This window comes from Saccostrea cucullata, unplaced genomic scaffold (genome assembly GCF_032062105.1).
Source record: "Saccostrea cucullata isolate Sc308-1 unplaced genomic scaffold, CSIRO_AGI_Scuc_v1 ctg20418, whole genome shotgun sequence".
In the NCBI taxonomy this organism is placed as follows: Eukaryota; Metazoa; Mollusca; class Bivalvia; order Ostreida; family Ostreidae; genus Saccostrea; species Saccostrea cuccullata.
Window position 1 is genome coordinate 1 of NW_026929707.1, and position 23,203 is coordinate 23,203.

At 31.8% G+C, this 23,203-nt stretch overlaps 2 pseudogenes; both read left to right on the forward strand.

Moving 5' to 3' along the window:
• Positions 1-5,629: 5,629 nt before the first annotated feature.
• Positions 5,630-7,765, forward strand: LOC134281890 (actin, cytoplasmic type 5-like; annotated as a pseudogene).
• An 8,505-nt stretch (positions 7,766-16,270) lies between these two features.
• LOC134281892 (actin, cytoplasmic A3a-like) lies at positions 16,271-18,572 on the forward strand (annotated as a pseudogene).
• Positions 18,573-23,203: the final 4,631 nt, after the last annotated feature.

Consider the following 23,203-nt stretch of genomic DNA (forward strand, 5'->3'; position numbering starts at 1 on the left):
TTATACCTGAAAATGAAAAAGTTTGCAACTTTTAACTGTATTCGCATAATAAACAACAATAAAACTGATCAATGCATTTAAAAAACTTGTAAGTTAAATCCCATGTAGCTGGTTATAGAAAAAGCACTGAACGCGATGAACTTGTAAACATGACGTCATTTTGGTAAAAATGGCGTATTCCATGTGCTGTGAGAGGCAGATTGAGGAATTTTTTAACAATGAAAAATGCGTTTTATTATTAAACGGAACATTATTTACAGGTTTTAAATAGTCGATTAATACCAATGCATAACCTTTGTTTAGTGCGATTATTAATTAATTATCAAGAGAATGTCTTTTATCAATTATGTCGTGTTTTTATGTACAGGTTACGTATATTTTACATCGAGATGCCTCATAAAATCGCACTTTCGCAAGGGCATACACTTCATAGATCTTAACCATTTTTTGAATATAGATAAAGGATATTTTTTTAACTTGCTGCTGCTTTCTTTAGATCGAGGGCGTGATTTTATAAGTAGACAAAATATTTGGTAAAAGCCAAACATATTTCGGCATTGGCTTTTTTACCTGAAAATTTAACTATTAAAAAGCGAAATCAATTCAAAGCAGCAGCACTTTTCAGAAACTACAAAGTATGCAGATTCAAATAATAACTTGAATTTTTAATTGCAACTAGGGTATGCCCTTGCGATATTGAAATTTGTTCATGACCTACATTCAGTACACGAACTATGCATCACGTGACTGTCCATCGATGGGACCAAACTTCATACAGTACAGAGTGGGTTATACTATGCTATTTCAATAAGTATTTGTGTTCTGTGATGATAAAACAGCTTAATTAAAATAAATTCAGTTTTAAAAAGGTCCCAAATTTTGCACGTCCATTTTCCGTTGATTTCTCATAGTAGGCCTTAACAGTGCTGGGAATATTCTTAGATTTTTTTTTTTAATTAGTTCATTAATATCATTTAGGATCGGACCTCCTTAAGGGTATTTTTAGAAAGAAAATAAAATATCCGGTATCAAATATTAAGTAAATACAAATATTCGAACAATTATAAGTTGAAGTTGGCTTAATTTATTTCCACAATTTAGAACAGTAGCCAGGGCGTGACACTGCTTTAAAGCTGAGGATTAATGAGTTTATCATTGCGTCGCGTGTTCAAGTATCACAGTATTGTAGAGACCGGTCCATCAGATGTGACGATGCACATGTGAACCAAGGCTCCTTCCCACAGTACTTAATTGCACTAAAAAGACCTTTAACTGCTCAGTGGCCCTGAGTATGAGTGGTCCAGGCAAAATTTTGCAGCTCTCCATTAGAAATTGTTGGTGTCTCCGTGTGAGTTAAGGATTCTTCATAGGGGCGTTAAACAAAATACATGTACAAACAAATAAGAACGTGATAGCCTAATGATGTATTCCTAGAAGAGTTAATCTAGTAGTTCCCTGAATAAGATTGTGATTTGGCAGTAATATTTCATTGCTAAACTTTTTGGAGCCTATCCATACTACATGCGTTTTGGCATAATCAATGTGTAACGCAGACATTTCTGAAAAAATAAACTCTTTTGTGTTTTTAATGTTTCCATTAGAATCTTTTCTCCATCAATAACAAGAGAAGTGTCATCAGCTGATTGAGAAATCTTTTTTCAACATTGTTCACAAATATTCCTTTAATATTTTTGTTAATCTAATTTTGATTGCTAATATTTCTGCACATATAATGAATATATAAGGGGACAATGGGTCTTCTTGTCTGCAACCTTGCTGGATGTTTATTCTATCAGAGAGATAACCACCTGGATTAATTGCAGATGTAATGTCCGTATTAAAAAGTGACACCCAATTCCTAACTGAGGGACCAAAGTTAAAAAATTTAAGTGCTCCTTGAATAAAATTCCAGGACAAAGTATCAAAGGCTTTTTCAAAATCAATAAGTAATAATAACCAAGGTATATTTTCTTCTTCCGTATTATACATTATATCATAAATTAACCTTGTATTTTCACCTATATATCTATTAGAGATAAAACCTGTTTGATCTTTGTTAATAATTTTGTCAAGGTACCTTTTTACTCTATTTGCTATAGCCAAATCCAATTTTTTATAGATAGTATTTAACAAAGTTATTGGTTTGCAATTCTTTAAGTATTGTCTTGGCTTATCACCTTTTGGTAAAAGTGTAATAATACCATGTCTTATAACTGTAATTCATAAATCTAACTACAAATTAAAGGGACCAATATATGTCAAAAACATCATGAAAAATTCAGCAGAAAAACCATCAGACCCAGGAGACTTATTAGGTTAAATTTTGTAGTGTTTCTGAGGTTTCTTCCAAAGTAATTTCACCTTCTATAGATTCTGTCTCCTTACTGGAAAGCTTTGGTATTTATCTCATTATTTAACTCATTGAATAAGATCAGTCTAGGGGTTTACTGTAGTGGTTTTATATAGATGTTCATAAAATAATCTTGCTTCCTTTAAGATTTCTGATTGGTAGTAAATAGCATTACCATTATTATCCTCCAATCTAGGTATGATCTTACTAATAAAGTTTCTTTAGATTCTAATGTACAAAAATAATGTGATGGTTTTTCACCTTCTTCAACCAATTTTGCTCTACTCCTGAAATAAGTACCTTGCAATTTATGTTTTGTAATGTTCTCCAATTCTTGATTTTTACTATTTTTACTATATACTAGTAATTCATCAATATAATTTTCACAAACATTTTCTTCTAATAATTTGATACTTTCTATTAAATCTTTCTCTTTCATTTCTCTTTTCTTGGCATATGATGCATATGAAATAGTTTTACCTCTTATCTCTAAAAGCAGAGTTTCTAAAAAAAAAGATGATCATTAACAAGGAAATAAAAAATTGCATCTGGAATGTTATTTATGTTGTCAAAGTTATTCACTGGGACTGAATACTGTTTCTTAACCCCTAAAATTATATTTTTGATACAATCTAAATAATTTTTATCATGAAGTAAAGAGTTATTAAATTTCCATAACCCCCTACTTTTCTTAAATTCATCAAAATCTATAGACAAGGATATTATGGAGTGGTCTGATCTATAACTAGTATCTATAGAGCACTTTTCCAATCCTGACAAAAGGGTTTCAGGATACTTTTAAAGAAATAATTGGCTTTGCTTCCATTAATAAAAACACTCAGCTTTTGAGGTGAGTACAAGTTTTATTTATTCTTTTATTCAATTTTTGTTAATTTCAAGGTTCTGGGTAACTTTGCTCAAATAGCATGCTTTCATTGCATTAAATATTATGAAAATATTGTAATTTTTCATTGTGTTAAGCGTGTTTGTATAGTTGTTGCTTCTAAAAATAATTTTTTAGTAGTTCGCTGTATGGTGCTCCGTTTGTGTAACCTTTCATAAATGTAAAACACAAGCCCTCTGGAATAATTCCTTGTCGCTGGATTTATAAAAGAGATATCCCAGTCACAACCAGTGGTAAGGTACAATAGTATTGATAGGTTACCTGCTACACCTTTTTCTTTACCTACTGTAGCTTCTACATTATCAATGTAAGATTTCGAGAATCAATACCTTAAAAGATTTAGTTAACCTTCTCATGAGCATCAAATTAAAACTACGAGAGAATATAAACACCTGGCTAGAAGCCTGAGCTGAAATAACGAGTGTGTTTGACTTTTTTTGCTTTTTATCTTTATAAATTCAAGCTATTTAATCATTTTTGTCATTACTTGATTTCTGATAGATACAGGTGAAAATCCAAAAGCTGAAACGACTGAGTGTAAAAAGTGGGTCATTCCCATCCTACTACTGGTTTTAGCTAAATTATGTTTCATTAACTTTAAATTTGATAATATGTTTAATTTGAGACCTAACGTTGCTGATGCGAGGTAAGAGAACATAACTTTTCAATTAAAAAACCATTAAAATGGAAAAATCGCCTGCATAACAGAACAAAAAATATATGAAGTTCAGATGAATGTTATAAAACGAAATCAAGATATGTTTTTTTTTCTACTATTTACTTTTTATATAAAGTATAATCGCATTGATGGTGTTAAGGACAAGGAATCTGGTCCCTTGTTTAATGTAAAAATCAAGACACAGTTAAAATTGTGATAGGTTGTAGTTCAGAACTTAACATGATGCTTATTTTATACGAGGGGTTATCAAAAAGTTCGTGGACTAGCGTCATAAAATTAAAACCGCTTTAGGCACATCAATGAATTTTAAAATATGTAGTAAGCATCATCTTTTTCTATCTAAGGAGTAAACCATAAATCATAAATTTTATTTTTTAATAAATAAGTAATGTTTTTGTAAGCAATGGATTGCCCAGGCGGTGCAACCTCAAAACGACGTTTTTGCGACCTAAGTGTAATTGAGAAAAACTCATATAATATGATCATCTGACATCCAAACATCCCGTATATTTAGGTATGGGTTGGGACACAATTGTTCCATAAAATATGAAATTTTCACTTCATTCTGGCAGTTCTATGAAATTTTATCGTAAATTTTACACGGAATGTACAAAGAAAATTAGGCCTTGAAAATGACGTCAAAAGGGGAGGGTTTCCGTTTCCAACCTTTTATAAAGTTTTGCCCCTGAAAAAAACTGGTATAGACCTAAAATATGTTGAAACTAGCTACAGAAAAATAATATGCATCCAGAGTACACGTCTTTTAATGTCAAAATAGATTCAGAGAGAAAAGGGATACACAGTTAATGTCGATTTGCAGTCAAGGTGTGAAAAATCAATCACGTCAAAAAATGACGTTTGATCATGTGTTATAGATATTGAACTCCCAAAAGCAAAATATGCCGGCATAATCAAGCGAGGATCCCTCCCAATATATTAATCCATTTGGAATACTATAATCATTGAAGGCCACTGTTCATGACATTGTAAAGTCATATAAACAAGGCTGGTTTAAGTCCTTACTCAGCTCCAATGCATTAAAAAAGTGCATGAGGTAGAAGAAGCGGACATTGAAAAAAACAATGACGTTATCGGACGTCATGAAAATAAACGACAACGGCGCCGGGTGATCATATAATGCCGTTTTCATTTTAAAATAATTTGTCAAATAATGAACGTCTCAAGCTAAAATTTTCAACATCTCTTTATTTTTTGTTGTTTTATGTTCCATATAAATTTTGAAAGCACAGACTACATAGTTCTTATTTTATAGCATCAGTCCACGAACTTTTTGATAACCCCTCGTATATAAAGATTTAAGATGCTTCAGACTTACAAGACAGATGGACAGACTAGATTTTGAAGGGAGCATAGTCTTTTAACTTAATATTGACGGATGTTATAATTTTTGAAGGGTATGATTTATGGGGATATGATGATAATTCAATTTGCTGAATCGATATAAACGCGTCATGCCTAATAAGCACCAAGTCTTCTGCTGTGTTCGCGTGTTACTCATACCAAACTGTGCATTTGAGCAAGTAATGATAGAAATTTATAGCAAAACAGCATTTGCCATATAAGGCAATTTTATTCTGCTTGGCTTAATATCTACCTTGCAGTATTTAAACAAACTTAACAAGTGACTTCCTCAGTGTAAATCTACCTCTCAGGTTGCAATAAGAGGAAAGGATCCGAAGCTCTTTTAGGATCAGTCCGTAAAATGGGTGACGAGGATGTTGCAGCGTTAGTTATTGACAATGGATCTGGAATGTGTAAAGCTGGATTTGCCGGAGACGATGCCCCCAGAGCAGTGTTTCCCTCCATCGTGGGGCGCCCCAGACATCAGGTAAAAATTCATTGAAGCATTAATTAGTTTTGTCTCAGAAACTAGATTAAATTTTGAGGTCATGAAACTATATATTTTACTACCCAGATAATGTTGATTTATACATTTCACTTGCACCTGATACCACCTCTGATGATTGGGAGGTCAATGTTTGCTCTACTCCGATTTTGTATTACTGTATTTTTCCGACTTAAATGTTAAATATAAAAAAAAAATTGTTCGTTATCTCCATATCCTTCTTGCAAAGTTGCAAGATTTAATTTTTTTGATTGGTAAAAATCATGTATCTGTACCAGTAGTCAGAACATGCATACATTTATATGTATGTGACACATTTAGGGCGTGGCAAGATGGACTGTAGTAAAACCAGGATGAAATAATTTTCAATTTTTATGTCAGTACAATGAAAACAGAACATGAGTTATACATAATGAATGTATATATGAAAGATATCAGTGTCGACTAACAAAAACGAACTATTGTGTAAATGTATATGAAACCAATGCCAAGATGTACTATAAAGCCATTTGAATGATCCATAAGTTAAGAATTAGATGTGATAAAACTATGGATTTTTAAAAAAAATAGAATTACTAGGATCTATATTTATATGAAATCATAATATTATCTTTATTTTAATTACCGGTACATTATGTTGGTTACAAAATGTAATGTGAGTCAAAGTCATTTAGGAATTCGCCAATGCCTCTCTTACGAAATTAAAAATCAACCTCATGAGTGCTGAATTTATCCAAAAATTTTACATGTTATATTTATATGTATATTTTTCTTTATATTTTAGGGTGTTATGGTCGGCATGGGACAGAAGGATAGCTATGTAGGAGACGAGGCCCAGAGCAAAAGAGGTATCCTCACCCTCAAATACCCCATTGAACACGGCATCGTCACAAACTGGGACGACATGGAGAAGATCTGGCATCACACCTTCTACAATGAACTTCGTGTGGCCCCCGAGGAACACCCTGTCCTTTAACTGAAGCCCCACTCAACCCAAAGGCCAACAGAGAAAAGATGACACAGATTATGTTCGAAACCTTTAACTCTCCTGCCATGTACGTTGCTATCCAGGCCGTTCTCTCTTTGTATGCTTCCGGTCGTACAACTGGAATTGTACTCGACTCTGGAGACGGTGTTACCCACACAGTACCCATTTATGAAGGTTACGCCCTTCCCCACGCTATTTTGAGATTGGATCTTGCTGGACGTGATCTGACTGATTATCTCATGAAAATCCTCACAGAACGTGGTTACTCTTTCACGACCACAGCCGAAAGAGAAATCGTTAGAGACATTAAAGAGAAATTGTGCTATGTTGCTCTGGACTTTGAGCAGGAAATGGCAACATCTATTTCATCATCATCTTTTGGAAAATTGGGCTAAGTTGATGGCCAGGTCATCACGATTGGAAATGAGCGATTCAGGTGTCCTGAAGCCATGTTGCAGACCTTCTTTCCTTGGAATGGAATCTGCTGGTATTCATGAAACAACATTCCACGGCATTATGAAATGCGACGTTGATATCCGCAAGGACTTGTACGCTAATACAGTTTTGTCTGGTGGTTCAACCATGTACCCAGGTATTGCTGACCGCATGCAAAAAGAAATCAGTGCCTTGGCTCCGGCCACAATGAAGGTTAAGATTATCGCTCCGCCTGAGAGGAAATACTCAGTCTGGATCGGTGGTTCTATCCTTGCCTCCCTCTCCACTTTCCAACAGATGTGGATCAGCAAGCAAGAATATGACGAATACGGTCCTTCTATTGTGCATAGAAAATGCTTTTAATTTTTATTGGTAATCTAACAATTTTTCAATTGCCTTTTATAATTTGCAAATAAAGAACATATAGTTTCGTTTCACTTTTTCAAATAATTTATGTATATATTATTAGTTTTGTTCTTTCAATATATTAGGCAGCCTGTTATTGACATTTATTGATAAAAAGAAATAAATCAAGAAATGGTTTGTTTTTTATTCTTTTATTTAAGACAGTCAATTTTCAAATAAGAACAGTTTAAAAAGAAATTCCTAAGTTGACCCGTATTTGTTAAATCTAATGTCTGTGATTATTCTCTCTGGAATGTATTAAAAAATATAAAGGAAATGATTATGAACAATATCTTTAAAGTATTTAACGTAAATAAACGCTAGCAGTCTTTGGTCAACATTTACATTTATTAAGGAGTTGATCCTTATGTAGCGGGATTGAATCTTACTGCTTGCTTGATATGGATTCTGGCCTTTCGTCAAAGATCTTATGACCCAAGGGTCTGTATCACAGTAGGACACGGGCACGGTCCTACTCCTTAAGTGCCAAGTTGAGGTCTTAAATCACAGGCAGTTGTTGGCGTCTCAAAGTGACGAGTGACAAATTCCAAAGGGGTGTTAAAGAAACAAGCAAATCCATTGATTTTTTTCATGTAAGACTAGCTGAATAGATTCATATAGGCATAGGTATATGGTGGCGTCTCAATGTGAAAAGTGCCCAAAGGATATTAAAAAAACAAACAAAATCCATTGATATTTTCATGTAAGACTAGCTGAATAAATTATATCTTAAAATATACAGATTACTGGAGTTCGAAGTGATTTGAAATTCAAATGTAAATACTATAGAAAGCGAATGATTGAAACTTCATTTTTTGAAATTTTGCAACCTTAAGAATTGTAATTTTTAAAGGTTGCATTTTATGCTTTTTCAGTTTTTATGAGACAGAAACACAGTTCATTCTGTCCGTATATTTTTATATCAGAGTTATTTTAAGTAGTTGAAATTTTATCAAGTCGCTATACCTGTAAAATTGCTTATTTCTTTTAAATGTTCGTACATAAAGGATTTTACTTATTTTTTCTATTAAAATTACTAAATAAGATAAAATCTGGGGCTTTTTTAAGATGATAGAAAAACATTCAGATCGCCGCAACATTTGAAGACTCTACAAATCACTTAGGCATATTTCTTCTCGAAATATGTTTTTACCTAGAATTTGTTCTATGAGAAAAAAAATTCACGAACACGACCTGGTAGTTTGAAAATTAAAATTATTAATGATTTGTTAATGGTTTAATAGTAATTGATGTCTTATAATCTAGAAACATATTCAACAGAAATTGTAAAGCTGCAAATATGATGACTGTAACACTTTGTTCTGTGCAAAATTGCCGTTCTGAAATTTGTCAATACATTAAGATTTAATTTTTAAAAATTATTTTTCCATAATAACTTGAACATGTAATTTTCATTTTGTTTCTTTCATTCTTTTTTTTGTTGTTGAAATCTTAGCTATTGCATGTATCAAGAAAAAATACGTATCTAAAAAATGTTATATTTGGTACTGATTAAATAATTGTTTTTTTTAACAGGATACATATACTGAACGCGAAAGAAACGCAACCAGCAGTGATCTACAAATATTTGAATTTTTATCTGATGATTTTCAAAAATTAAGTTAATAAGGCTAAACTCACTTTTCAAAACATCAGAAATTCGATAGAAATGTTAAATGATTATCTTTTAAATTTAAAAAGTACCATATGACTCTTAGAACACCCCCTCCCAGACATTCAATTAAAGAGTGTAAGGCTGCCCCACACAACAATTGCAGCTTAATTTCTACGATGCAGTAGGTTCATGAATATAGAGATCTGAGCAAAGGATTTATTCTTTGCCATTTTTAAATGCCTGTTTTTCCGTTGATAAGGTCGAATTTTTTCTAACCTAACGCAGTTTAGAAACACTTGAACTTCCGGTCAACGGACTGTCATTCATGCATATGATACGTTAGAGTCTGCTGAGGCGTAATGTATTTTTGCATCAGTAACTCTCCCTCACCTTTACTTGTAGATTTTCCAGTCAAGCAATGGAATCGTTCTTTATGTCATTTTTAGGAAGCCTTAGCATTGCAACGAAAAACAAAAGCAGATTTAATTTCTTGAAATATTGCTGTATTACTTATCATGAACAGTTACAAAACCTTATAACTCCATGATATTGCCAAATGTTTTATTAAACATGCAATTTTTTATTTCTGTTAAGCAGACTTAAACTTAACTTCCGGAAATGATCAAAATCGTTCAACCGTAAAATTACTGAAATATACAAAATTGAAGATATGAATAATTTTAAATATAAATTCTTTACTGTATATCATTATTTTCCCCTAAAATAGGATGTTGCGTTTCTTTTGCGTTTCAGTATATAAACCATCTAAAAAAAGTCTCGTTCCCCTTATTCTAGACCGACTACTAGAAATGGCCTGACTTAGAACTTTGTTTTTAAATTCCAGGTCACGATATTTTCCCCCCTCTTATCCAATCAACAAATATTTGAAATTCTCAAAAAAAAAAAAAAAAAAAAAAGAAGATTTTTTCACATCAACCTACCAACCCAATAAATTTACCTTTAGTTAAAGTGGGCAAGCAAACATTCTTAAACATGTTCTAAAAAATCATTTTTGCTATTTTTATATTGAAGATTACTTCTGTATACTTAGTATACAAAATTACTCGATTAGAGGTAAAGGGGACCTAAAAAATACTGTACTTATTTGCAATTTATCACAAAATTGTCCTTACGTTCAGGTCAAGAAATGACACTATTCATCCGCAAGATTAGAAAAAAAATGATTTTCAGAAATTAAATTGTTTTCCTCCCTTTTTTTTCTTGTGCATTGGTGAGACACACATAAGTGACACACATATCTCGACCCTTGTATTACATAACTTTTTCACGTGATCCCAAAGCTATAAATGTTTAACTTTAAGGTGTTTTTCAGGTGTGAAAGCATATATAAGCAATTAAAAACTAATGATTTGTTCATTTCAATCGAACATCCAAGGCACTTTAAAGACCAGACAATGCCTGCGCGACGAAGACCTTGCAGCTTTCGACGATGGATCTTGAATATGTTAACCGGTTTTGCAGGGGACCATATTGCCCGTCGCTTTATGAGGCGCACTTGAAAATAGGCTACAATACGAAAAAAGTCATGATAAATTGATAAACATGATCAATACAAAACAGTATAATAAATCGGTTAATCGTTTTCACATTTTTACGCTACCCAAACCATTGTTATTTTTTGAAATACTTATTTGAATTATAATTTTTATAAAATAAAGATATGTTATGTATGAAACACATTAATTTGATTATATATTTTTTAAAAACAAAACTTATAAATCCTCAGCTTTAGAAAAAATACTGTTCTAAAGCGCTCTGTAAGCATTCGTCAGTTGTTTTTCTTTTTTTTTTTTAGTTTCACTTCAGTGAACATGACATATTTGTTTAAGATAACAATATGTGTTGTCTTTTTTTTCAATAGCATAACCTACTAATTTAAAAACATATTTTTTTATGTTACGAGACGGGTGATAAGTATGATGTTTTCGTAAATATAAGCAGAATAATTACTTGCTTGTCTTACTTGATCAGTGTATTTTTCATTCATTAAAATGTCGGTATTCAAGTTCAAACATTCATTCGATCAACACAGATTACAACAAAAACAAACACTTACCTCCAAAACCATCAATGGTGGATTTGAACAAACTGTAAATTTTATATATAGTGCATAATATAATGTTCTAAACATCAACATGATCAATACAAAGAGACAATTGACAAAAATCCTTTTATCTAAACAATGTTAAAGTAACATACATGTATCAGTAAATTCAAAAGTGGAATTATGACCCAAAAAACTGAACTATTAAGTTATTTGTAAATGATGACAAATGGTTTTTTTTCTTCAAGTTGTTGTTTTGATTCATATCAAGACTGACAGGTTTGTAATTTTTTTTTCTACAAAAAATTACATTAAATAATCATTTTGTCAAAAAAGAAAATCATCAATTTTTGTGATTTGCTCAAGAAGTTATATTATCAGAGAATCTACTAAGACATAATATATATGCAACAACAACAGTATTATGAAATTTATGTAGACATTTCTAAGATCTTGAACGCAAATAGAATCAAGTACATCATCAAAATTGCTTCGACTCAAGGGTCACTCTTATCAATTTTAAAAAGTAATACAATAAAACATACATATTTTGGAAAATTTACCGTTGTTATTTGGATGAAGTTCTGAAAAATCGAGATCTCGTTTTTACCCTGTCGAATCAATGAAAATTTATTTGAGAAATTCTATTTGCGTTAAATGTTTAAAAAAACACACTCTCGAAAATGTCTTCAAAAACTGTACAGAAAGAAAACTTCATATTTTGTGATCAAAAAGTTCGCAAACTATCTCTATATCTGCAATTTCACAATTCGGATTAGAAACAAATTTTGTACACACATATCCATACACAAGTTCTATAAATAGAATTTGCTTAATTATGTTTTGCTCCTTGTTTGTGATTTAACAATGTTAAAATGACGTCACTTGGTAGATCACTTGTGACAAAAATAGTTTTCTTAGTCGTACTCGTTCAAATAACGACTGTAAAATTTATGGTATATCTTAGAAATTCCTTTGCAGTAACATAATTTATAATGCATTTGATTTGTACACAGCTCATTAAGACGGAAGACTTCTTATAAATTCAGTGAATGATTGGATTGATCGTTTTAGTGAAGGAAGGCAGATGTTTAAAAATGATACTTGTTATGTTGCCCAGTGAAAGCAAGTTTGAAAAGAGATATGTTTTTAATTCATGCATGTCTATACTGGACATTCCGATTTACACATTGAAATATAGTTGATTATATTAAAATATTAAAATAATTAAATACCTAAGATATCGTTTACTTTAGATTTTAAACATTGATGAGATATAATAAAAAGGAGGCACTCATTCTCTATTCACTTTGAATAAAAGTCTCTCCCGAGACAGCAGGTTTGGGTTTTGATGATCGCCATGCTAATTTTTGGAAAGGATATTCTTATCTACCCATTATGTTTCCGAGATTCGACCATTTTTGACAAATGAACTGTTCTTGCTATAAAAATCAACTTACATGGAGAGAAATATAAAACCCAGAAAAATCTATCAGCTTTTGTGACAGAACGCTACGGAGTGGGTCACATGACCGCCTTTATCACAGGATTGGCGGATGAGCAGAACGGTGGCAAAATTATATTAAAATAGAAGAGTACTAATTTTAAATACATGTATTATAAGCAAGACTGAAACCAAATATCGTTTTTTGTATGGGGATGTTATTTAAATTATCTCTGGTTTCCTTAATCCGTCCCTTTAATCCCAAGTTTGGTAGGTAGGTAGGTAGGTAGGTAGGTAGGTAGGTACACTGTAGGTAAATATTTTTTTTCTAATAGCAAGTTAAAAAATACATTTTTAAAATTAAATGGTAAAATACATTTTTTAAAATAAAGTACAAAAGAAAGCAATTAGTGAACAGATTAATAAAAATGACGTTCACAAGTAAACTTTATGGAAAATTCAAAATTATTATTCAACTGAACTAAATTATCTCATGCCAGTGTAAATTTATTGAAATCCAACATTTAAACAAACAAGGTTCTCGGATACTCAAAGACTGGAATTGTTTTTATATTTTCAGATCTACTATCACAGTCTTTTAGAGTTTAATAAACGAAAGATACATTGGAAGTCCCAGAAAGCATGAACAAGATTTCAAAACTATTCACAAAAAGTGCATAAACAATATTTATTGAACCAAACGATATCTAATATGATAGAAATGTTTTACACAAAGTCAAAGTCTCGGAGTTTAACCCATGAAGAAAAGGCTTATGAAAAAAAGGACGTATGAATCCTATTCATCAAGATAAATAAGCAGATATATTTACAACAACTACTAAGGTCAAATATAGAAAACACGGGAACATAAACGAACTATTAATTAGATCAACTCATTGAATAAAATGCAATGACAATTATGTGTTAACATGGTAGTTCCCTCGTCTGATCATGAGGCATCCTAACGACGTATGTATCCAAACTCAAAACAAGTTTTAAATACCACTCAAACGCTCTAACTATAAATTAGTCAAGGTATATGTTATTTACGATATGTTTCCAGTGAAGGGTTCAAATAAGCAAAAGGCATATTAAGCTTGAAACGTAGTCGTTGTTTTATAACACTATCTGACCCTCTGTGACCATTTCGTTGTGGGCCGCGCCATTTGCCCCAGCGAAGGCTTTAAAATCACAAAAGAACAGAATTGACCATTGACATGTAAAAGGTTTTTATCTCTGTCAGATGAATTATATATATATATATATATATATATATATATATATATATATATATATATATATATATATATATATATATATATATATATATATATATATAAAAATTAATGAAAATAAACAATAAAAAATTATGGAAATAATTCTATGGAGAAAAACTTTTTAGCTGGCATGATTTGATTGGGTCAGTCGCGTTAGGGGTAACAAAAATACTGTGAATTCATTAATATTTGTGGGGTTAAATTTTCTTTGTTTTCTCGGTATGGAAAGACCCACGAATTCATGATCACCACGAAATGCAAAATTAAATATGCAATAAAATATTATTACCCGACACTTCTCCAACCACGAAATCAAATCTCCACCTATCAACTTTTTTTCTCAAACCTCGAAAATTTGATCCACGAAAATATTTTATTTTACAGTATTTTTTATTATGGCCTCGAAATTATTCAATTAGTTCACGAACTTTTTGATCACCCCTCATATTACTAAAACAAAAATCGTATTGAGCGGTAAAATTGCATTTTTTTTGTACACTTTTCACCAAAGTATTTGGCTTTACCGAACATTATGCTGTTAAGCTAAACAAATATCACTTACAACTTTAAAGTTCTGTCTAATTGGAAATTGAAAGGTTTTTGCATTAAAATGATAAGGAGAATCCCGCTAACATTTGGTATTTTTGACTAATTTATACCATAGCTGATATAGTGCAATATCTCAATTTCGAAGAAAAAACACTAGTGCGAAAATATCAATGTCATTATAAAAAACCTCATTAAACCTGGTTTCCTGGTGGCTTATCAGATTTATTTTGTTTTAAATGAATCGAATTTTATTAAGTAAGTCAAAAGAATTACATCAATGATGGTAATGGGAGACCCAATTTCAAAAAATTGTAGTTGAAAAATCTTAAGATAATCAACATCTGTCATATAAAACAAATCACATAGGATCCTTTGCTTAATTGTTTATTTGTTCGTTTGTTTAACATTGGCTCGAGATTGTTTACTAATAAACTTGTAAAATCACATATTTTCGAGGGGTTTAATTTTCGAGGTTTGAGGAAAAAAATAATTGATTTGTGGGAGTTTGATTTCGTGGTGGAAGAATGTTTAGTACAAATGCATATGAAATTTTACATTCTGTGGTGTCCATGATTTCATGGGTCTCTCAATGATTTTAAAACAACTAAAATTAACACTCCCCAATGAAATTAGTGATTTTACAGCATTGAATCACCATTTAGAGGGATGTAATTTAATTTAGACCTGTACTCGGTTCTGTACTAACAGAACAAAGAGGAATCATTTTGTGCCAGAACCTGCTGCAAACACAGGATCTTGATAATTATACAACTTCATTCAAAGTAGCTGTCTGCGTGTTCCGTACTGGACTGAAGGTTAAATGCAATGCATGTGTATGTATGTTTTTAGAACGTCAAATCTAACTTCAAATAGAATTTAACTCTATCTGTTGAATGAGTAAATCAAAATTATATTGATAATTATACGTGTACAATGTTTGCATTTCTTTGATGTTCTTTTAAACTGTTTTAATAACATAAAGGTTAAAAAGGTTAAAACCCTAGAGAGTTATTCACCTCATTTGTTTGAAAAGTGAAGAGTATCCAGACAAATATAATGTGTAGAATAGATGTGATGAAAATATTTGAGTAAAAAAAATATTGAAACTGCAGGTCAATGGACAGTTTTAGACTCCTTATTAATAGAAGATACATGTAATCAATCCCAGGCTTCATTTTGGGAATGTATTCCCTCATGATTCGGAGATAAATATTGTAAAAGGGGGGATAAACAGAAAAAGACAAGATAGAGTAAGAGTACTTTTTGGCCTCTGATTTTGGGTGTCTTTTAAATTAATGCAACAGTTTTTTATCAATTAACTGGGGGAATGTAAGAATGAAATGTGGGACCATAAAGTGAACCACGGATAAAAATAAACACAAAAAGAAACTTAAAAGTGTATATCTAATTTTAGAGCTCGTCTCAGCTCTATTCCATGTATTTTATGGTGATTTTCTACATATTTTATTTCCACAATTGCGTAATTATTCTGGATATATCACGTGATATCTACCCATAGTTTCTTGCCTTATAAGGCAATTTTTTCTGCTTGAGTGTTTGCTTTGTGGACCCAGGTAGAACCACTAAACATTTACTGATAAATCCAATTTAAACGAAAGTGTAAGTAAGGCTTTTTGGATAGATTGCAGTGAACCAGAAAATGTACACATAGGCTTTCGACAATGGACTGAAATGCTAAAGCTTGGATTTGTGGGGACAATACTGCAGGGCGGTTTGTTTTCCCTCCATCGTGGGGCGCCCCAGGCATCAGGTATGACTTTTCATATTCATTAAATTAATCATGCAATCAATACATGACATTATCATATCATTTGTTTCCACTTTTAACCATGCCTTAAAGTAAAAAAAAGATTATTCATTTATTAGTTTGATGTTTTATACACGAACTAGTTTAATATGCGTTTATGAATGGAGTAGGACATATGCTATATTTAGAAAAAGTCTGTGGTAATTCAATACAAAGAGGTATAAAACACCGGATATGTGTAGTTTAAATATTAGGAAAACAGGGTAAAATATTTAAATGTCAAAATGCAGTGCTTCCTGACGACGTGTTTAACTATTGAAATTGACCGAACTTTGTAATGGTGTCTGATAGTAAAGATTTGATTTTTATTTTTAAAGAAAAATCATTTATTTAGCTGCTATTGCTGACGCACATCAAAGTCTGAGATAAAAGCTATGTATTTTCAAACTCTAATTGACAATAAAATAACTCTATTAAGAGATTTATAGAAAGCCCTGGAGGGACATTGTCTCACTTGTTATGACTTATTTGTTGTGACTTATTTACTATGAAGGATTTTGTTGCTAACGATCACTAAGTGTAGAGTAGATATGGATAGTGTGGTAGCTTGGCTTACATTTATAATAAAATGAAATGTTTAGTTATTATTTGTCAAAAATGTTTAGAACAATCAAATGGTATACATTCTTTTAGCACAGAGTCAGGGAGAATTTGATATTTTTTCTTTATCAACGCTATGAAATCAATTAAAGCAAATTCATGTCGGTAGCTGTAGCATATATATTTCCTCTCTTTAAGTTGGTATTATACAGTCATGTAACAAAGAAAAATTAATTTACAAGATAATAAATTTCTCTTTAAAATTGATCAAATCGTTAAAGTATTTTTATTAAAACAAGGAAATTTACTTTAGAAACTACATGCTTACTTTGTTCGTTGCCCTCAGATGCGCTCATGTCTAAACATAACATATTAAAAGTTAAATATTTTGATAGTATTATGCTTTGAGAATTCAAAGTTTCAAAAAAGATAAATTCCCATAGAGTGATATGATTGATTATTTGAAAATACCCCCTCTTTTTTAAAATAATTTAATTCATTTATCAACCAATCACAGGGTGTAATGGTTGGCATGGGCCAGAAAGACAGCTATGTGGGAGATGAGGCCCAGAGCAAGAGGGGTATTCTCACCCTCAAGTACCCAATCGAACACGGCATCGTCACAAACTGGGACGATATGGAGAAAATCTGGCACCACACCTTCTACAATGAACTCCGTGTGGCCCCGGAGGAACGCCCCGTCCTTTAAAAACTGAAGACCCCACTCAACCCAAAGGCCAACAAGAAAAGATGACACAGATTATATTAGAAACCTTTAATACCCCAGCCATGTACGTTGCTATCCAGGCTGTACTATCTTTATATGCTTCCGGTCGTACAACTGGAATTGTACTCGACTCTGGAGACGGTGTCTCGCATACAGTACCCATTTATGAAGGTTACGCCCTTCCCCACGCTATTCTAAGATTGGATCTTGCTGGACGTGATCTGACTGATTATCTTATGAAAATCCTTCACAGATCAGGTTACTCTTTCACAACCACAGCTGAAAGAGAAATCGTAGGGATGTTAAAGAGAAACTGTGCTATGTTGCTTTGGACTTTGAACAGGAAATGGCAACAGCTGCGTCATCATCATCTTTGGAAAAGAGTTACGAACTTCCTATGGCCAGGTCATCACGATTGGAAATGAACGATTCAGGTGTCCTGAAGCCATGTTCCAACCTTCTTCCTTGGAATGGAAGCTTCTGGTATGCATGAAACAACATTCAACAGCATTATGAAATGCGACGTTGATATCCGCAAGGACTTGTACGCTAATACAGTTTTGTCTGGTGGTTCAACCATGTTCCCAGGTATTGCTGACCGTATGCAGAAAGAAATCGTTGCTTTGGCTCCGAGCACAATGAAGATCAAGATAATCGCTCCACCAGAGAGGAAATATTCCGTCTGGATCGGAGGTTCTATTCTAGCTTCACTTTCCACCTTCCAACAAATGTGGATCAGCAAGCAAGAATATGACGAATCTGGCCCCTCCATTGTGCATAGAAAGTGCTTCTAGGGACTACTGAACTTCAGTTTAAAATCATTACATGTATCATATGCTTCCTTTACTAGTTTTTTATGACTGAAACATAAATAAGCTTTAATTGAATTATTTTTTAAACAGAACATAGAAAAAATTAATAGAACCCCCTGCAAACAGTACTATAATAAAATAAAAAGCTTCCACAGATGAAAGAAAAGTTTCTGTTATTACTTTGAAATATACTAATACATATTAAATGAGTATCTGGTTTTAAAAATTGTTTATACGTAGAGCATGTTAATGTTCCTGTGTATCGAATCAACTGAATGATATAAAGCCTGTACTCAGGTGATGACGGTATATCGCTACATAGGTTTAAGTCATCACGTTTATCATAGTAGATTATCCATATATGAAACAGATGTTTCAGACACTGTGTTAATTCTATTTAAAGCTCACTGGGATATATCGTATCAATAACCATTGTTAATTGAAAATACGTCGTCAATATATCTAATTGTTGAGTCTAAGGCCACATAAACGCAGCTACGTTAAGGACGCCCATAGGACACCTTAAAACAGATTTAGAATATGGATATAGGGTTCTATATAATTTTGAACACATTAATTCTGATTAACTAATTCTTTTTTATATGTATATATTAGGTCTCGTTTGTGTTTGGCCAAATCGATTTCACTTGCATCAGCTGTTTGTACCGTGACATGTTTAAAGTTAGAAAAAAAATATGTATGGTTACAAATTTAAAGATCGATAAAGTTTAACAATATATGGATATCTTTTCGCTATGAATATGATTGTGTATTTTTGACAAATTTCTTAACCTGAAAAGCGCTACGGAGGAAACTTTCTAATGCAGGAAAATTATGCAATATTTAGCCACCCTTCGATTAACTTTACTGACTGAGATAATACACAATTAATGAAATAAAGTAAAATTACAATAATTCAACAGCTATAATTCTAGTCTTATTTTACATAAAATAGTTTGAATAATATTCATCATTGAACAAATATTGCATATTAATGCAAATAAATTATTGTGACCTGTCTGGAATAAAAAGTAACATATTTGGGGTATCAAAAATCTAAAAAGGCAATATATATTTTCTTGTATCAAACTTTCCACGAATCAAGTTTCTAATCGTCACAAGTATCGAGTAGTTTAAAATAATAAAAGAGAAAGTTTGGGTAAGTGATGTTAATTTTGAAATATTAGTCATAATATGCAATTTTCAGACAAAAAAGGTGTAGATTTTATCTTGAATGCTTTAATTTAAATGTGTCTTCAATTCTCGGCAATGTTTGTTCAGAAAGGTGTAAAATATGTTCTAAAAATACAAATTGAGACGCATATTTAATATTCCTAGCATATCATTACGGAAAACATTCAGTAAAAGTATGTAACTGAAGCTAAAGTTCCAAGATATAAAATTCAATAAATGTGCAGACTTGCAGAATTTTTTGCTAAATATCCTTCCACCACTAGAAATAGACTTTTATAAGTTTTGTTTCCTTGTGAATTATTGGGCAGTTTTGTTTTGTTTTGTTTTTTTTTTTCGTTAAATGCTGAACAATTTACATTGATTAATTTAACTGAATTTGCCATAAAAATTGAATTATGATAAACAGTTTTGAAGTAAAAGATTCTTCCTCAGTTTTTCTAAAAAATCTGACGATTGACATACGTTAAGTGTCGAGTACAGGTCTAAAATCACAGGCAGATGATGGCGTCTCAATGTGATAAGTGAAAAATTCTCGAAGGGATGAAAAACAAACAACTTCCATAGATATCTATGTTAGATTAGTACTGAATATATTATAATTATTTTAAATATAAATATAAATATTATAATTTTTTAAAAGCCTATATACAGTATACGGAGTTGGACGTTATTTAAAATTCAAATTCAAGTTCTATAACCGAAATTCCGAAACCTTGTTTTTATCTCTATCAAACAGAAATTTCAGTTCGTTTGTCTGCAAATTCGTTTTATTAGAATTCTTCTTAAACATTGAAATTCGCATAAAGTCGCTTTATCCATAAAATTGCTTTGTTAATGTTCTTACATGTAGGATTTTACAGTATCTCTTAAAAGTTAATTTACAAAATAAAAATTAAGGCTTATTTTAGATGAGAGGAAAACATTGCCGTTTCATATATAGAATTTGCAAATAACTAAGGCAAACTTCAAAAAATGTTTATTACCTAGATATTTCTTTCTGTCAGAAAAATATTTCACAAACACGACCACGTAGTTTAAAAAAATTTACTAATCATTAGTTAAATAACTAGTAGACTTATTGTTCAAAGAACAATAAGAGGTCTCCCACCTTCTTTGAATTTCAATTTTGTTTTAAAATTTAATTCTATGAATAAGAAACCAAAATTGACTTAAAGGATAGCAAAAATTAAAAAAAAAAATGAAATGACCTTGGCCTTTGACCTTGAAAAAATATTCAAGGACAAAGGTCAAGGGTCAAGGTTCACAGTACAATTGACCCCATGCTTCTATGACTTATAGTTTTCAAGTTATAAGGTTAAATAGGAAGTACAAAGAAGTTAAAGGGCAATAACTCATATAAGCGGTCATCAGATCCTTTTGCACTTATATAGTGAAGTTAGGACTTAAGACCCTTAAAACATTAGTGAAGGTTTAGTGTCTATACGGTCTACGGTTTCAGAGAAGTAGCGATAACAAGGTTTCTTGCACAAGGGGCAATAACTTTTTAAAGGGTTAATCTTTGGGGTCAAGAATAAAATATTTGAAAATGTTTTAAGAGTACATATTAATGATGCAAAGACATTAAGTATATATTGAAAGACAAAAGAGATATAGAAAAAGCTTAATTTCTCATTTTCTGAATGACCTTGACCTTTGACCTTTGCATGAAATTTTAGATCAAAGGTCAATGATTCTTATGCAGTTGGTCCCATGTCTCTACAACTTTGCGTTTAAAAAAAAATATTTTTTTGTAAAATTCAAAAAGTTTCAGGGGCAATTACTCATTGAAGGGGTCAATGAATAGATTCCAGAATCCTCTCAATTAGTCGAAGACTTTAGTGAAGGTTTCATATTTGTACGGTTTATGGTTTCGCAGTAGTAGCGATAACAAGGTTTTCCGCACAAAGGGCGATAACTTTTAATAGAGTCAATCTTACAGAATACAAATTGAATCTTTAAAATAGTTTTAAGAGTACATATTAATGATGCTAAGCCAGTTTGTATATGTTAAAAGACAAAAAAGATATAAAATGAGCTCAATATCTCAATTTTGGAATGACCTTGACCTTTGACCTTTACATGATTTTAAGCTCAAAGCTCAATGAATCTTATGCAGTTGGTCCCATGTCTCTATCACTTCTCGTTTTGAAAATGTTTAATTAATTCTAAAATTCAAAAATTTTCAGGGGCAATAACTCATTGAAGAAGTCAACAAGACTTTTGCAATGAATAGATTCCAGAATCCTCTCAATTAGTCGAAGACTTTAGTGAAGGTTTCATATTTGTACGGTTTATGGTTTTGCAGTAGTAGCGATAACAAGGTTTTCCGCACAAAGGGCGATAACTTTTAATAGCGTCAATCTTACGGAATACAAATTGAATCTTTAAAATAGTTTTAAGAGTACATATTAATGATGCTAAGCCAGTTTGTATATGTTAAAAGACAAAAAAGATATAAAATGAGCTCAATATCTCAATTTTGGAATGACCTTGACCTTTGACCTTTACATGATTTTAAGCTCAAAGCTCAATGAATCTTATGCAGTTGGTCCCATGTCTCTATCACTTCTCGTTTTGAAAATTTTTAATAATTTCTTTCAAAAGTCCGGGAAGAAAAAGAAGAAGAACTAGGAGACTTGTTCACAGAACAATAAGAGGTCTTCCAGCTTTTTAAGTGTTTCCGTGTCATTTGGGTTGAAAAAAAGAAGAAAAACACAAAAAAAAAAAAAAAAAAACATTTAAGGTGCTCCAGCAGGATTCGATCCCTGGACCCTCCGATTAGCAGGCGAGCGCTCTAACCACTACGCCACGGGTTCCGTTGAAATTGTGTTGTATTATTGTCGAGTTAAAGTTAACGGAATTTCCTTGATTCATTGACCAGTCAAAGAGTTCCACTTGAGACACTTCTGACAAGCTCCTGGGAGTATATGTGAGTTTGAATGAGATTGTTTTCGAGTTAAAATGTAAGGGATAGGGTCCGATTACAATTATGATATTGGTATTAACGGGGATACATGCATTTGAGGTTGCGTAGCAATTTATGTATTTGAAAAAGGCCGCGTTCGTTTTGACAGATATGGTAAACTCATAGGTAAGATTTAATAATCATTTCTATTTGAATTGAATTCATAGTTACCAGCATAAATTAAACTTGAAACATGCATCTCGGGAAAAAACGGTGTCATTGAGAGCGTGGAAATTTATTTGACAGGAAAAATCGCTATTTTCGAGATTCATCCCAACAATATTCAATCTAAATAAAATTGAAATAAATTCCATATACTAAAGAAAGCAAGAATATTTGGTATCGAAATATCGTATTAGAGCAGGGGAATCGAGTGATATTAACAACAATCGAAGAAATGACCAATACAAGCTTTAATGAATTTCTAAACTCAGCAACAATTAAATTTCATATGGAAAAAAAATGTAGATTTCGCCGATATTCACTAGAATTTAATTGTACTTAAGAGACTCACCGTAAAACTCTCAGGGCACTTTCTTTGAGGTGTCTTCTACATGCT